Below are 18,105 nucleotides of genomic sequence, written 5' to 3' on the forward strand. Positions count from 1 at the left end.
CTCTAGTCCTCTGATCTTGTTCGTGCCCCTCCTCTGGACTTGCTCCAACCAGTCTATATCCTTCTGACGTTGTTCTTCAACATATTCTTGTACGTCATTTACCCCATTTTGCATGATCATGTTTAATGGTTGACTGATTCTATTAAATGAATCTCTGGGTGTTAAAATGAAGAAAAGAAAATTTTTGCTTGGAAATTTTCTTTCTCTGTGAAACAGTCTATCCACCACAGTAACGAGCTGCTTGCTCAAGTGCAGTCATGAGAACTGTCACTCAAGATTTTACTTTGCTAAAAATAAAAGAAACAGTTATAACTTTTCTCAAAGTATGCTTAACTTGATTTAAGCAGACCTACTTCACCATGTCTGTTGCTGCCGTGATTCCTAGAGCATGTGTGGGATTGCAAACTTATGGGAATTCTCTCATTCCCTGTGATTTAACAGGTTTGGTCTTGCCCTAACACTAGGGTGGTGCAGCACTGGCACAGGTTGCCCAGAGAAGCTGTGGATGCCCCTTCCCTGGCTGCCTTCAAGGCCAGGCTGGACGAAGCTTTGAGCAACCTGGTCCGGTGGAAGGTATCCCTGCCCATGGCAGGGGGGTTGGAACTAGATGATCTTTAAGGTCCCTTCCAACCCAAACCATTCTGTGATTCCATGATGCACATTACAATAAAGTCTCCTGACCCATTACTTAATGAAAGCTCTTTTTCAAAAAAATCCAGTACATCATCTGAATCTCTGGTCATACCTCTACCTTACAAAAAAAAAATTTCCATGTAATTCACCTAGGACATTTATAAGGATTTTCAACAGCACCCGTAATCCAAGAACAGAGGGAATGAAAAGCCACCTACAGTGGTGACAACCCAGCAGATACCAAAGCCTCAATGTGTGAATCAAAACAAACCCTGAAGAACTGACAGGCTCACTCCAATGCTGCTGTTAACAGAACATACTTCTGTCTTCTCTAAGGTGAAAGAAGAAGGGTGATCAGTGATTCATCCAGCACCAAAACAATGGCAAACTGTATGACCAAAGAAGCAGGTACTATTGTTAGACACCCTGGGCGGCACCTCCAGGGACACCATACATGAACATACATGACTACTTGCTTCTCTTCCAGAGAGCAGTGACAGAGCAGGATCTAGAAAAGGCACATCATGAACTATAACAAAATATACTGCAGACTCTTAATTCAGAAAAAAAACCCACATTCTGGTTCTAATACTGCATTTTATGAATAACCAAATAATACTCCTTTTTATGAATGACCAGAAAATTACAGCAGTAGATGGAAACTTATTATTCTTGTAAAAATTAAAAGTTTTATAAATTCAAGACATTTTTGCATAGCTCTCAGCTACCAAGAATCTTCACAGAATTTTGCTGGCAATAGCCAGTAGGTAGGAACAAGTCTTTTTTTTTTTCCCTCCCAAGGATTTCAGGAGCTGAACTATGATAGTTCACATGGGCTACATTAACCATGTTATTAGTGTTGCATACTATAAACTCTGCAACATAAAAACTGTCTCATCTGATGGCTTAAGAAAGTCCAAACATACTGAGTATACCCTGGATATGTCTATACTGTGTTTGCAATTTGTGCCAAGGAAGAAGATGTGATCCCAGGTTCAGCTGCTACTGACTGCCTTGTCATCCATGCTTTTTACCCCTCCAGAGACTGATGCCTGCTAAACACTACAAACCATGCAAGAACTGTCTATTGGTGTAGCAGCACCTTGTTGCATTAGGTGTTCTACCACACCGTCAGTTACTCAACTGCCTAGCACACTCCTAAACAGCTTCTCCTATGCGTAACTCTTGATCACACCAAGTGATTCCATGTCAGGGGCCAGAGCCAACATATGCTGGTGATCGCTGTGTAATACCCCTTATGAAACCATGCTTTCCACCCACTATTCCTACTGCTATCATAAAGCCTGCTCCTCATGCCTCTGCTCAGAAAGTAAAAACAGCACCAAGATCTGACCCAGTTATCTATGTGAGATTGTTTCCATGTGGATGGATCATCATGCACAGGAAAGCAAAAAATGGCACAGACATTTACAGTGAACATTTGCAGCAAGTCATGCCTCTGGCACCCATTTTGGGCATTGGAGCAGGCATCAGAGCCACTACCTCACTGTAATGATGCCGTGTAACACCAATAAACTACTACTTTTCCCCAGTATTTTCTTTTTTTTCTGAAAATTCAGAGTAAAGGTTTTCTAACTCTGGTGTGCAAAAGGCCATTTTAAAAGTGATGCTAGGCCATGGAGTAATTATCACTACCTGTGCTCCTGACTCCATCACTGCTGTTACTATACATGCTGCTGCTGGCCAACAAGCAGCTAAGCTTGATGTTGTTGGTTGATCTTCAGAAGTATTGTCTAGCTGATGCAGAGTTGTCAGTGAGCAGAGAATAGCACCTGCCAGCTAAAGAGATTGGTATGGCTTGTGTGAACAGTAAACAGTGCCAAAACCTCTCCTCAGACCTGCACAACAACCTATCTACCTCCTCTTTCCTTTTCATCACTGTCCTTGGGTAACAAAGAAAGATGCCTATCAGAGGCATCTCCTTTCCCACTGTGGAGAACCGAGATTTTCAGGTATATTTGCAGGCATGAAAAAAACAGTGGTATTAGCCTTGGGATTATCCAAAATCCTCCCATTTTTTCACAGCTTACAAGGCAAAGCCCAAAGCCAGAATTTGGGTTTCCCAAGTCTTGCATGAAGCCATGGTTCCAGAAACAGCAGCCTCATACTGTCAAGGGAGGGAATGTGGCTTCCCAGAGGTACATATGATACTCACTGCTTTAGTACACATGACAAGGTCCATCAGAGTGACAACTGGTATTATTACTCTTCTTGTATGTAATTTTTAAAACTTTAAAAATTTAGAACACCTTTGTTCCATGTCTCCTTTGCAGACAGCAGCAGCAATCAAATGGGTCACCTCTCCATGAATCCTGGTGAGAAGCCCTAAGAATGATCAGGTCGTCTTCTTGCCATACATCATTACCGTGCAAACATCCAGTGCAGGAAGCTGAATAACTACAGAACAACCTTACATTTTTATCTTTTAAAACCCACCTCCAGGTTGTGCTATGTATTTGGTGGGGGAGAGACACAGAGGACTTGACACTGACAGTGTCTACATTTGGAGAGCACAGACCTTACAGCTCGAAGTGTAATCTTTCCTATCACACCTTTTCTTCCCCAAGTGAACAATCTTGTCTGTCCTACACTGAAACTGGGAGAAAACAGAACTGTGCAAATACTAAAGGGAACTAATCAACCTGATATTATGAATTTCCTTTGGCTGCTTGTGCCCCATACATCCTGTTGACTTTCATAAAGATGAAAGCCCAGAGGTTGTCTTTAATGCAGACATGGTTGGAAATCATAAATATTTTGTATCAGAAGCATTATTATTAACTACAGTTGGAATTTCAGACAAATTTTGTTACGTTTGTTAGCAAGAATTCAAACAAGGAAACACAGTGGCTAAGTAATTTTGACATAAGACATTCAGAAAAACATCACAAGTTGTGGCTAACACCTGCAGTACCTTCTCAAGTCTTTCAGCCTGGATAAGCACGCAATAGCACCTCCCTGCCTTCCGTGAGAAAGCACAGGTATGTTTACAGGGCAGCTGCCAATTTCTTCAGAATAGTTTTACAATCAGCTTCTGATTTGAATAGATAAAAATCTCTCTTCCAAGGAGAGAAGCAAGGAACCGCCATAAGTGCGCAATAGGAAGAAATAGACATGTTTATGGACATAACATGGCATTGCATTTGAAGCACAGGCAGTTGTGAGGAGTAGTCCTGTGCTGCACTCTGCAAGGGCAGGAGGGAGGGGAAGGGTGGAAGATAACCTCTCTAGCTGAGCTCAAGAAGCTAAATGAGAGAAAAAAACTATCACAGTTTGACCATTCATTATCTTCTGCTTGAAAGCCTCTCAACAGCATAGCTTCAGGGAGGAGAGGAAGCTCTGACAATGTCTGAAATCGGTGACTTAACTTCTTAAAGAGCCTTTTTTCTGCCATGCAGTAGCTCTGTCACAGTCCAAGGGACTGAGTCAGTGAGGGGGAGCCACCACAGGCTCCCTCCAGCTTCCCTGGCTTCCCGGTCCCCTAAAGCCTACATGGACATCAGCTGTCACTAATGCCTCAGCAGGGAAGCACCAAGGAGACAAATCTTCCCAAGAAGCAATTGCAAGGATGAGACACAGATGGGAATTAGACAGCTGCAATATTGAAAGCAACTGATTGTCTAACACCAAAACCAAGCCTGGGGTTTCCCTCAGAAAGCTCTGTAGGGCAAAGGTCTGATTTAAGTAGACAAACTCTGGAAAACAGAACTGCGCAGCAGATTTCAGTCTCTGAAATCCTGAGATCATCTGGGGACTAGACTTCTCCATCCCATAGAGAACTCTTCTGACAATACAACAGAGAGCCAGGAGCAACTGGTGCTATGCACAACCAAGCTGTTCATTTTGTTGATACAAACCAGAAAGTATTGTCTCCACATAGTCTTGGTTTAGGTGACTAGCACAGACTATCAAGTCTTCTGTCTTGGCACAGTCCTCAAGATCATGTCTAGTAAAAAAACACAGTGTCACTGTCATGCAGCAGCATCAAAACACCTCAGCTCACATCTGTAGAGCTCTGTCCACTACAGCCTGTCCTGCGTCTGGCCTGCCCACAGGGACAGACACCAACTGATGCTAACCCCCAGTTGCAGCACAGTCACGCTGCCTGGTGGGACACATGCACAAAAATGCAGGGACTAATCAAACACGTTAATTAGGCCCGTGACATGAGTGTGGTTTTGCTTCCTAGTATAAGCAGTTAAACAACCAGGCGGACTTCACTTTTAAGCTCATTTCACAAAATCATAGAATCACAGAATGGTTTGGGTTGGAAGGGATCTTAAAGATCACCTAGTTCCAACCCCCCTGCCATGGGCAGGGACACCTTCCACTAGACCAGGTTGCTCATCCAGCCTGGCCTTGAACACTTTCAGGGATGGGGCGTCCACAGCTTCTCTCGGCAACCTGTTCCACTGCCTCACCACCCTCTCTGGGAAGAACTTCTTCCTGATATCTAAGCTAAACCTCCCCACTTTCAATTTAAACCCATTACCCTTTGTCCTGTCGCTACAGGCCCTTGTAAAAAGTCCCCCCCAGCTTCCCTGTAGGTCCCTTCAGGTACTGGAAGGCTGCAATAAGGTCTCCCTGGAGCCTTCTCTTCTCCAGGCTGGACAAGCCCAACTCTCTCAGCCTGTCCCCATAGGAGAGGTGCTCCAGCCCTCTGATCATCTTCATGGCCTCCTCTGGACTTGTTTCAACTGTTCTATATCCTTCTTATGTTGAGGGCTCCACAGCTGGATGCAGCACTCCAGGTGGGGTCTCACCAGAGCAGAGTAGAGGGGCAGAATCACCTCCCTCGACCTGCTGGCCACACTTCTCCTGATACAGCCCAGGATACAGTTGGCTTTCTGGGCTGCCAGCGCACATTGCCGGCTCATGTTCAGCTTTTCATCCATCAAAAAGAGATTAAGATTTGAAAATACAAAGTTTTCATACTAGTATTACCTAAAACCTTGCTCCCTGAAGGTAAATTAAATTTTTACTTGCATAACTAAAGTGGAAGTACGTAAAAATTTTTATAGTAGTAACAAACAAACTCTCAGCTGAAAACATCCTATATTGTGTGTGCTAGGAGGATCAATGATGAGAAAGAAGATGCTCTTTTCTTAGGGCGAGTTTTTCTCACCCTTCATAAAGTAAAAAAATATCCAGCCTGGAAAAAGAATTTAAAAGTTAAAAAAAAAAATCCATCAGTACAAGTCTTACTAAAACAAGTGAGTTCTGAGAAACTCCTTTTCTCCAGAAATCGTCTCTTGTTTTGACGCCATCAGAGAGCCAGTAGAGCTGCTGCCTCCTTCTCGGGGACGAAGAGACAGCCCTCTGACTTCACCTGTGCTTTTTTAATGTAGTGTATTTTTTCAATGCCTCTGCCTCCTTACTCAGCAGCATTTACCACTGACCCAGTCTATGGCAACCCCAAAACAGATAATGTCCAAGCATCTGCTAATCACACTCAAAGCCACTGCCAAGCAACACTCCTCTTTCAGAGACTTTGGCACATGAGATGTCTGCAAGGCAACCAGTTCTAAGACAATACTTCAATAAAGCATTTAAGAAACAAAACCATCCGAGATGCGGCCTGCCCCACCACTACTGCCAACAGCCAGCTGCCTGCCCACCAGGGAGAGGTGTCTGCAGTTCATGAATGAGTTACTCGGAGTGCTTTCAGTGACAGCAAACTCCTGTTGAAGGGGAATTTCTCATAGGTTGTAACTTTGATGAAAATAAACTTTCAGTGGCAGAATGTGAACTTTTCCATGCTGCACCCATTTAAGCTGGATGTAGGGTCGAAAACCTGTTGCAAACAAGCGGGACCACACACCATCTCTTCATACTTTCTAAGGGACTTGAGAACAAGGTAAGATCCTTTGACAACAAATTAATACTTATATACTTAAGAAGCTGTACAAAATGCAATGCTGGTCTCAAACACTGAGGACTTCATTATAGATCACCTAGTGTCCTTGTTCACAATCTTCATCTAGGATACAGTGAAAAAAAGGAAGAGTGGTGACTGAACTGTCTCCCATGGGCGTGAGTCCTCGTAGACCAGGCTTGCCCTCTGGAGCAGCAATCCTACTCATGTGAAACTTCAGGAACATTGTGTCATGAGAAATACAGATTACATGAATCGGTTTTTTTCTACACAGGCAACAAATTACAGCCTCTAGGTTGTTGAGGGCAAATATGCCTCTAAATTGCACCTGGAAAAACTTCAACCATTTTCCCATGGCAACCCTAAAAACCCAAACAGTTCACTCACTGGCAAATATCAAATTACTTCAACACAAAAAGATTGAGAATATTTCTCTACTCTTTTTTATTAAACTCATTTTTCATGCTTTCAGCATGCCACCCTTTGTGGAATATTTGAATATCGGACTTACCTTTTGCTGGAAGGCAATCTAAGTAACTCAGCTTGCCTCTCTCCTAAGGCTGACCCCTGGTCAGACTTCAAAAGATTCAACGATACCCAAACACGGCTCACATGGAATTCGCAATCTGCACAGCTATGAGGTTTGTTATGTCTTAGTTCTGTTTTAGTAAGTGGGTACAACAGCATGGTTCAGTGAAACCTGGAGCTGACATAGATATCTGAGCAGTCTTATCTTATTCCTGCTTTTTTCACATGTAGCGACCAGTTACAATGCTGTGAGGTTTTTCCCTTTCCATCCTTCTCACTTTTTTTTTTTGTCATAACCGTTATTACACATGGGAAATTCCAACGTTGTCCTGTTTTTCTCTTACATTAATGGTACATACTAAATGGACAGCACTGAATTCTGTTTCATGAGTTTTGCAGACCTGGGTCTAAATCTTGGGCAGTGGGTTGGGTTTTGTAATGCAGCAGCTTGAAAGCAACAGTATAATGGGACGAATAAATGACTAGTTAGGTGACACCCCTGAGTCTTACTGATCATATATAAATCCCAAGGAGTCTTTAAGTTTTGTGCACTTCAGAGGTACACTTCATACATAATTCATTCCTTTGCACTGACCTTGCCTTTTTTTAACTCTACTTTGTATTACTGGAAGTTACTGACAAAAGTTTACTTCACAATTGTTTTAGATCTTACCAGTGTCTATTTTTAGTCAGTAATCCACAATTTAGAAACAGAGAATAAAAATCAAGAAAAAACCTCCTTGTATTTTTCACGACAGTAGCCTGACAATTGCAGGGCAGAGAGCCAAGAGCCAAGCTCCACTGTATTGCATTCCCATAAAGCCCAGGGTTCCTCAGAAAGTCTCTCCTGCCAGACTTCTTTCACAGATCCCTGACAGATTAGAGATCTAGGTACAGCAATTTAACACATTACTGCCTACAGCAGTGCAGTACTGACCTTTAAACCTGAATGGCTTTGGCTGACTATAGCTGCAGTCCTGTTTCAGGTAAAACCATTTGCCTACACCTTGAGAGTGTCTCCATCCAGGAGAAAGATGAAGCAGCTGCAACAAGAACACATCCATAGCCACACTATACAGAAAATTATAAAAATATCAACAAGAATATTTAAGAAGAACATTGGTTTCCACTGTGACAGCAGATATATTTTATCACTCTTTTGGCAAGCTCCTCTATTGCCAAGGTAACAAACCAGCATGCTCAAGAACTCATTGTATCTTTGAACAGAGAAAGTAAGTATGCGAACAAGCATGTTTGTAGTGAGTTGAGTTTGACAAATTAATTATAATACAGTACAGCCTTGACTCCGGACTTCTGGTGTCTAAAGAAATTTAAACGGAGAGGAGAACATGAAGCAAAGTTGCAATTTCTGTCCCTAGACATTTATTCCTGAATCTGCTGCAGTATTTCTTCCAGATCCTTGCATCGCTGCCAATTTACATCGTTAACTGAGGGTGCTATTTTTCTTCTGCCTTCATGAGTGTCACACATGAGCCAGCCAAGAGTAAATGCTGCTTCTGGTACCAATTAGTACAGACTGCCATACAGTAGCAACGTCACCATAGATCAACACATCAGTGGTTCCTCTCCCAGCAGTCTCTCTCTCCCTCAGCCTACAAGTCAAGATGACCAAACACAGAGTAAAAACGCCACAAATATTCTCAGAGGCAAACACCTGAAACAAAATAGTGCCTATTCATAGAATATTCTTATTTCTATTTAAAATAAATCTCAGCAGAGATAAATTGTGTAACCTGCATATTCGCTAAAACGGAAAAGCCAAAACATCACAAGCAATTCTTTTTATTCATGTGCAGATGTGAGAACTGTACGAAAATAATTCAAATGAAAAAAAGGGCACAAAAAAGTAATCACAGAATCATAAAATGGTTTGGACTGGAAGGGACCTTAAAGATCATCTAGTTCCAACCCCCCTGCCATGGGCAGGGACACCTTCCACTAGACCAGGTTGCTCAAAGCCGCATTCAGCCTGGCCTTGAAGACATCCAGGGATGGGGCATCCACAACTTCTCTGGGCAAATCATAGGTATTAATTTAGAAGACTTGCTGAATAAATTATACAGAGATAATTCATACAACTCTAGTTTTACTGTGACATCGCAACACATTTTATGAAGTGAACAAAAATGAATACAGTGGTTTTATATATAGATATAACTATATATTAAAATGTACTATAAATAGTACAAATTGCGATCCATCCCTTTACTTAAGGCAGAGAAGAGAGCAGAGGTGTAAGAAAAGAATTAGGTGGAAGCAGGCTGACTTGGTGTCCAATTTTCTCAGTATCACATCATTCATGCAAATCCTATTCTACCTTTTTGATCTGCGAAGTTGCAACTGTTCCGAAGTTTTTTATGACTCTCTCATATACCTCGTCTCACTCCTAGCAGCTACTGCAGTTGGTACTAACTAGCAACCTTACTGATACGGCTGCAGACGCAGCAGAGACTGAGCGAGCCAGGTAGAAGGATCTCCAGTGCCAGAAACCATAAGACTTTACAGCCTTGCCTCAGACCAAGGCATGATAAGCAAAAGCATGTCCATGCCAGACTGTAGTGGGAGCCTTCCTGAATCTCTAAAGCTGTCCTACCATCACCTTTCACAATAACTAAGCTCATATAAAAACCTTAAACGAAGAACTGCTCAGATTTCTTTTTTTTAATTTTTAATGAGAAATTCTTAGCTAATGAATTCTTTAAGTGAAATTGGATTACTAAATAAAGATAGTCTAGAGATGGTCTAGAGATGACTCCGGGAAATTCTATTATATTCTATTAAGAAAAACTCAGGGATGTGTTAAACCCTTCCTTTGCCAGCACAGACTATTCATTACTTAAGTACCTGGCTTATGAGTTGAAGTGTAGCTTAAGTACGACACTAGATATTAGATGGCCCTTTAAACTGTCTTCTGTACAGGGTAAACATAATCCCCCAATTTAGGGCTGCACATGTTGCAGAGGGTATTTATTTAGTTTTTAGTACAAGCAGCTATTTTTCTACATCAACTGGAACGCTTGTGATGCTAAGGAATGTAAAGCCTCTGGTAGCCTACTGCTATATTCCCATTAACATCACCATGCAGTGATATAAAAGAGACCATTAATGGGGTGTTGCATGAATTTGGCAGGAGTGTTGCACCCGCTCCCACCAAAACCAAGCCGTTCAGCCTGTTAATGGCACTGCTTGTATATGAAAATGGACAAACAGGCAGGGGCTAAGAGGATTAACGGAAAAGCTTCAGTAATACAGCAAAAGGTTTGCTGTATTTTGTAAACATCTTTCAAACGGAAAGTGCAATGCAGCATTCTCTGCGCCAGATCACTACTCAATTACTTCATACTGTAAATTTACCAATCCCTTAATTGCACCTGCAGGCAGAATTCATTTTGGCTGACTGCATTTTTTCTAATGATAGTTTCACATTCACACTGTTTAGCACAATGAATTGCATCCGAGTACGATGTAAAACTGCCTAGAGTAAGCAAAAGAATGTTTATCCATTAAGCATTCATACCGAGTGTATTACATTACAGTTAATCACACCAATGCTTCCAAAATCAGACAGTCTGTATTTCCAGAGGAATTTAGTCTCCCCTAATGCCTCCTAATATGGTACACAGGGTAACACAGACTCTATCACACGCCAAGAACAGGGGTTCCCTGGTCTGACTGCATAACTGGTTCAAATGCACCAGCTCCAAGTGCAATTTAAAATACAGTATTAACAGAACATGAAACAAGGTTACAAATGCGTGCACGCATATATCCGAACGAACAGACAAAAAGAAAGAAGGATCATGGGGATAAGCCGGTATTAATGAATAATGCTAGCTCGGGATGAGACTACAGCCATAATGCCACAAAGTGGGGATTCAAGATAAATACATTTAAAGTGACTCAATTCAACACTATTTTTGGACACTTTTCAACTTCAACATTTGCTATGACATCAGGCACAAAGTCTGAGATTACACCCTTGAAATCAGCTGCAAAATTGACTTCATCAATCCCAAGAGGAAGAAGTGGAAGTCTGTATTATGATTGTTTTACGCTCTACCTCTCGTATTGTGGAAAAACTAAATGAGCATCGAAACCACAATGAGTTTTGCTCGCATGAAGCAAAACTCACATTTGCTCACATTTCACGCATAGAAATGCTCACATTTCTATTCTTTGTGCCCAAATTTACTGCATAAATTCAGATTTCATAGACGTTTCCTACGTATCAATCTGTGATGCATTTGAAATTCTGGAGAACCAGATGCATAGCACCCAGTCCTGTCCATTCTGAGAAGGTGTTTGTGGAGCTCGATGGAGCCCAGGCTGTGGGCACCCCAGCTTTTGGAACGACTCCCCCATTCTTTCACCAAGCTTCCTATGTCTGTGGCATGGTGTGCCAAAGACACTGAGGTAAGGCTCAGCGACACTGTTTGTAGGGCTGTTATTGCTGTGCCTCAAAAAACCAAAGAACCTTTGTTGGCCCCATCGATACCATCTCCTTATGCTGAAGAGTCAACACGAACCTTCTTCACTGACACCTGATGGGAGAGGAGACACTATTTGCAGGACTCCTGTCATTCAACATGCAGGAATACAACTCAGGAAAGCTACAGGAGAGAAACCAGTAAAGAGTAGAAAAATACATCCTTTCTGCTCTCTTTTTCTGGAGAGAAAATGGTTTCAGCCTGGCTGCTGTGAGAAATGGGGAGGACCCACTCGTGCATGTGCATTTGTGTTTTTGTTATGTGTGGGTTTTTCATTTTTCTGAGTGGGGTTTTTTCTTCTTTCTTCTTTTTTTGGGGGGAGGGTATATGTGTGGGTTTTTTTCTCTTGACAAGTTTTGGTGTACTTTTTTCCACACAGAACATCTTGCTTTACTGTTCTGGGGTTGACCAAGCATCTTCCTGAGTAGGCCCTTAACAGTACCAGCACACATGACTTATATTTGGGCAGAGGGGCAGGTGGAGCACCATACCTGTACACATCCGTTACTGGACATGAACACAGACACGCAGTGAAACGTGAGTCCACTGCTGTCCCCATCACACCGCAGCAGCGGAGACAGCTGTGGAAGCAGATATATGGCCAACAAACTCCTAGACCTTTACAGCTGAATTGAGTCCCCTGAGCTTTCTGTCTTCCAGAGAAAACTTCTTGACCTACTTCAGACAGAAATAACTGAAGCTCAAGACAACTATTCCACCTTAATGAGGGAAATAAAAATACGAGGCTCAGCTTTCCATCAAGATTTGCTCAAGTGGAGAAGAAGGCACTGTTCATCATGTGCTGAGATGGAGAACTATGAAAGCAACTGAAGAACCTCTCTGTACGTTGTGTCAATGTAGTGAACACAGCAGAGGCATCTACGAGAGGTCTGTTCAGTTATCCCACCAGCTGAAGTGTGCAGCACACAGCTGGTATCGCTGTCACTCACAGTAACTGTATTCTGGTTACAAACAGCTGCACATTTCTTTTAAAACTAAAACACACACCATTCAGCAGAAGCTGGACATAATCCAGATAAGAAATTAAAACATGTATAATCTGTGTATGACAGGCTATAAACCCAATACAATAAACCTTTGAATAATCTTAGCATGATTCTCATGGTTACCGCAGTAATAATGTAACAAATAAAGAGAATATACCCAAGTACCTCTAAAACATTCTGGCATTTTAATATTTTTATGTCAGCTAGGCTCTGACTCTTGCCTAAACTAAGAGCTGTGAATGAACAACCAGAGGAAGACAGCAAACTACTCTTACAAAACTTTGCTAGAATGCATTTACACATAGAAGCTTAGCTATTTTTCAGAACTGAGAAGTAAAAAAAAAAAAAAGTACACATCCAAGATTTTTAGAAGCACATCTTCTAAGATGCTATTTTATAGTTATCGTTTCAAGACTACCCATTAATGCTGAAAGGCTTCTCTTTTGGGGCTTAGTGTTATTCTTAATCAACCCTCCATAAATCAAACATAAGGAAAAATAGAAAACAAATCTTTGCAAATCCTTCTTTAGTATTACTAACAAAAGTTAGTTCTAGCTCAAGAAAACCACAAGTGATAACATTAACCTCCACTAGGAAACTGCACAAGACAGACAATTGGTACAAAGCATATATAAATCCTGGCTGCTTTTTACCCTAACAAAACCGATAGTGAATAAAACCACTGTCTTGCATGAGGGAGTTAGTTAGAGACAGGTAGTGTGGGAAAACAAATATCTGGTTGGACATCTAAACAGTCAAGCTGGTGAAACTTTAATCTCGACAACTTTAATTTTAACCTTACTGTTATTGATTAAACATTCTGAGATTCTAAAAGAAACTTTGCAGAAGACAACCTTTCCTTGCAAATAAAATATTTGGAAAATAGCATGAAATGACAATTTTAAAAAAGCCTTTTGTTTTGTACTAGTTAACTGAAGAACCACAAACACAGTTCTGTCTATAAGTCAGCTCAAGTTTTAGCTTTGAATTCCTTGCAGTAAACTAAGAATAGAAGCCACACTGTTTAAAAGGATGCTATCAAACATTTTATTCTTGATGGGAAGAAATGTTTTCACAGATTATTCAAGAATTAAACCAAAAAAAGTGCATGCCAAGAAGCAAAAATTTATCCAAACATATTCATTGCTCAAGACCAACAGGATTAGCCACAGATATAAAGCAGCTGCTCAAACGTGTTCTTGCTGCTTGATGAGTCCATCCTCCCTCGGATGAAAAAAACTGGGCAGAAGATCCAAACAGGCCACACAGGCACCCCTCCTGGGTCTGGACCAAATAATGTACAGTTTTGACTGAGGGATTCTGCAAACAAAATGGATTCTCTCCACTTCTCTCCCCACCCCCACTCCCCCAAGAAAAAGTAAAATCTTGCCTCTTTAAAATTAAAAAAACTCCAGAAGCATGTCACCCCCCATAGCAAAAAGCACAGAGTTCCCGTAAAAAAGAACAGTGCACAAAATACGGGACGAGAAAAGGTCAATTTTTAAACTGAACTGCAACACTGCACAGTGTAGGGCATTTATCATTTTACTTAACTTTCCAAATGGCATTTCAACCCAAATGTCTAAATAGTTTTGGTAGCATACAGAACACCAACAGTAGGTGGCTGTCACCAAAATAATGCAGAGAACTGCTAATCTTATAATGAGTTAACTAAGAACTGTCTGAAAGTACTTTGAATTAAAAGCAACTTGAATACATCAGGCATATTTTTGCCTATTTATCCTGAAAGGTACGAGACATTGCTTCTACTCAAGTTTTAAAGATTATTTTATCTGATCAGGCAGGCCTCATAAAAGCAGTCTTTAAAGTAATTTTACTTTACCTACCTTTGGTTTAAAAGCCTGTCTGTCTTGACAAAAGGGCCACTGTCATAATCTGCCTTAAATTCAAGCTTTCAAATGGTGAATATACAGTCTGCCATGCTCTAAGCTTAATTTTATCTCTGATAAGTGTCATAACGTAACTCAATAAAGAAGGCACAATAAAAATACAAACTGTAATCATTACGTCTTTATGTTATAACTTCTAGCTAACAAGAGGCATATTTATGGAAAACCTATCATGTCTCATCATGTTCAGGAAACAACTTGTATTTTATTAACCCAGCAGACTTTTCTGAGCTTTTTCCAGGACAGGTGCCTAAAAAACAGATGCGCAAAATAGGTTCCACCACATGTACACAAAATACATTTTAGATACGGAAGTGGTTCTTGATAATCAAGCTTTTTCTTTACCAAAACTTTGTCTTATGGCTAGTATTGATTTCTGCCACAACAGATCAGGACAAAAATCCTTCCACTGAGTAGTAAGAACAATTTAAAGGCTGTCACTTTACCTTTCAAAAAAATGCTTTGTTAGCCAGGGACTTTCGTAGGGAACCAGAAATTAGTCAGCAATAGGCTACTGCTACATAATCACCTAGATGAAAATCCCTCTGCATGCAATAGAAGATAACTGTATCCAGGTTAACCCTCCCTCATGCAAGCTACCGTAACAGCTTGCCATGGCCAGCTACAACAAAATAAATCTTTTGTCTATCATCTTGTGGCAGCTCTTAATACATAAGATCCTTAACTCAGGCCACTGAACAGACCCCCTGTAACTGAGCGATGGAAATATCACACCTCCTCTATGGCTGAAGCCCCTCGTGAGGTTCATTAAACCTTGACAATCCCACAATACAAAACCAAGAGCTCACAGCCAGTAACAAAGCCCTCTCAAGTAAGACCAACGTGGTGAGTGTAATGCACCCAGGACAGTCACTGTGTATGATCCTGAAGAGCTAGAAACAATGTGGGACAGTGGAAAAAGGTCTTCTCAAATAACGGCTACATAAAAACACAGTATTATACTAAGTAGTAAAAGTAAGCGATAATCCCTGAAAGTGTTCAAGGCCAGGCTGGATGAGGCATTGAACAACCTGGTCTAGTGGAAGGTGTCCCTGCCCATGGCAGGGGGGTTGGAACTAGATGATCTTTAAGGTCCTTTCCAACCTAAATCATTCTGTGATTCTATGATCTTACAGTAAACTCTTGTTGTTACTAATTTCCAATCTATTACTAATAACAAGGTAAAATTAAATATGCAGCAAGTTATGATGAAAGAGGTTGATACCTCAAATCTGGCAGCTTGCAGGTATTGACTAATAAAGTAAGAGAAATATTGGCATGATCCATGGACTCCATCCCATTTGTCTGTCTTTAATAAGGTCTCAAATTATGTTTATTAAAAAAATTGAATTTAATCTGTTCCAGAGCAAAACGCTTTCTTGCAATGGTCTCCTAAGTGCTGAAAAGCATCCAGCATGACTCTGCATTTTTAACATCTTTTTTCACTGAAATTTGGGTATTCAGTTGCAACAAGATATCCCAGCAGTTCTGGGTGCATTTGAGAAACACTCAGTAAGCCATCTAAACTCTGCCTGACCACACCACTAAGTGCAGTGAGGAGAATTCTAGAATGTCTATCAAATAAGCATCTGGGTTACCAGCCAGCAGCCAGACTGAAAGTAGTCAGTTAGTGTAGGGTACATATACCTTGCATGACTGCTCAGTACCAAAGAAAAGTACAGATCGCAGCTGCAGAAGCCAGTTTTGGCCAGAGGGGATGTAGCAGATCAATTTGCCGTGTGAAGCTTTTCAATCCAAAAGCCAAAATCACAGCTTCAAAAGAAGAGCAGGGGGTGGGGGTGAGGTGGAGGTGGTTTGTGAGATTTAAAACTATTTCTAAGAGAAATGAAATAGGAGGGGAAAAGTGTGTAAGACTAACTAACAAGTCTGGCAGATGGAAAACACTGAATATGATCTAAGAGCAAAATGACTGAAAGATACAGAAATGTCTTGATACAAAGCTGAAAAGTTACCAATCATATTTCATATTCTAAGTCAAAATTGTATAGCTCAAAAGTAAGTAGTTTTAGAAAAGAAATATATAAATATTATTTCCAAAACAAGTATTTGATTAATTATATACTCCACTACTTAAAGTCCAGTCGAGGTGCAGCATGGTATGTTACCCATGAAAAGGTATTCACTGGTTACAGAAGGTGTAAGGAACAGCCCCGGTTTAACTAAGGCACAGCTCAAGGACATACAAAGCCCAAAACCACTCTTTTCCCACCCACAGCACCCCTTGCTGAAGGGAAGGGTTGCCAGGCTGTGAGCAGGAGCGGAAAGCAGTGCTCCCCAGAAAACTCGTCTCAGCTGCCAGCTGCCCACCTCTCCTGCAGGCAGAGCGGGAGGGAACACTTCACCTCCCTTGCCTCCAAGAAGCAAAATCAACCCTATGCTTCTGGGCAACTTTAAGGTAGGGGAAACAAATCCATTCTATTTAGTCAAATAAGTGTCAAAAGGTTAATGCTATTATCCAAGGAGCTCTGTCAACCTGAAATATTATCACATTTTACCACTGTCAAACATGGTGAAATAAAAGTATTTCAAAAGCAACGTTTGGCATGCAGTGCAATACAAGTAATCCATTACACTTACCATGTCTGAAACAAATTTGGTTTGTGCTTAGAACAGGCGAATGACTGAGACTACCTGGAGAGCTAGATCTCAGAAGGAAGGTAGGCATAAGCGTTCATCCTACTTAACCATTGTTTTGGCTGCATGACCTGTGCAGAACAGTTTCAGTGCTAAAGCTGCCCGTTATATCATGATCACATGAATCTGCAATGAAATGATCAGCAACAATTTCTAACTTAAAAGTTACACATATTATTTTATTTAACAAACGAAATGCAAATGAAAAATTTAGCATACCCCTTCCTGTCCTCTGTCTCAAACTGAACTGAACAGGACAGAAGTTTACTGTATTTCATTATGAGTTCTTACCATGGATGAGATCAGAACTGATTTGCATTTGTTTTCCCTCTAGAAAAGTCAAATGAACCCGCTTAAAACATTTTTGTAGATATCCTCTAACAGCTCATGTATAAGAAAACATGCCCTGTAACACACCAGCTATTTCAAAAGAAGCATTTATAATTGTCCAAATATCAATTATATATTATAATAATTCTACATTAACTTATTTATTGTTTCCTTTAGCCATCCATTAAAAACACCTTATTAAAAAGATTTGTTTTCCCAAAACACAATTTCTTCTCTAAATTAAGATAGAACTTTCTACATTGAAAAAGCAATTCTCTCCCTCATGAGACATTCAGCAATTTATTAAAATGTCTGCATTGCCTCCTTATTGCATAAATTTCTTTAAAACATTAAAAAAACAGCAATTTGACTGCATAATATCACTTTTTTTTCTTCAAACTCTTTGCAGGATTTAACAGATGTATGTAGAAGCATCTTCATAAGTAGGTACAATGACTGTCAGGAGGGATTTAGTCTAATACAAAAGTATTAAACTTACTGTAAACATAGGAAAATTAAGTTATTTTAAATGCCAAAAATTCACATTTCAACAGATATATTTTTGATATGCATATCAAGACAATTTGGTTTTTCTCTATCAGACCTCCTTGCTAGTTCTACTGTGAATTTAAAGGAAA

The sequence above is a fragment of the Eurypyga helias genome, unplaced genomic scaffold (genome assembly GCF_000690775.1).
Source record: "Eurypyga helias isolate BGI_N326 unplaced genomic scaffold, ASM69077v1 scaffold14784, whole genome shotgun sequence".
Taxonomy (NCBI): Eukaryota; Metazoa; Chordata; class Aves; order Eurypygiformes; family Eurypygidae; genus Eurypyga; species Eurypyga helias.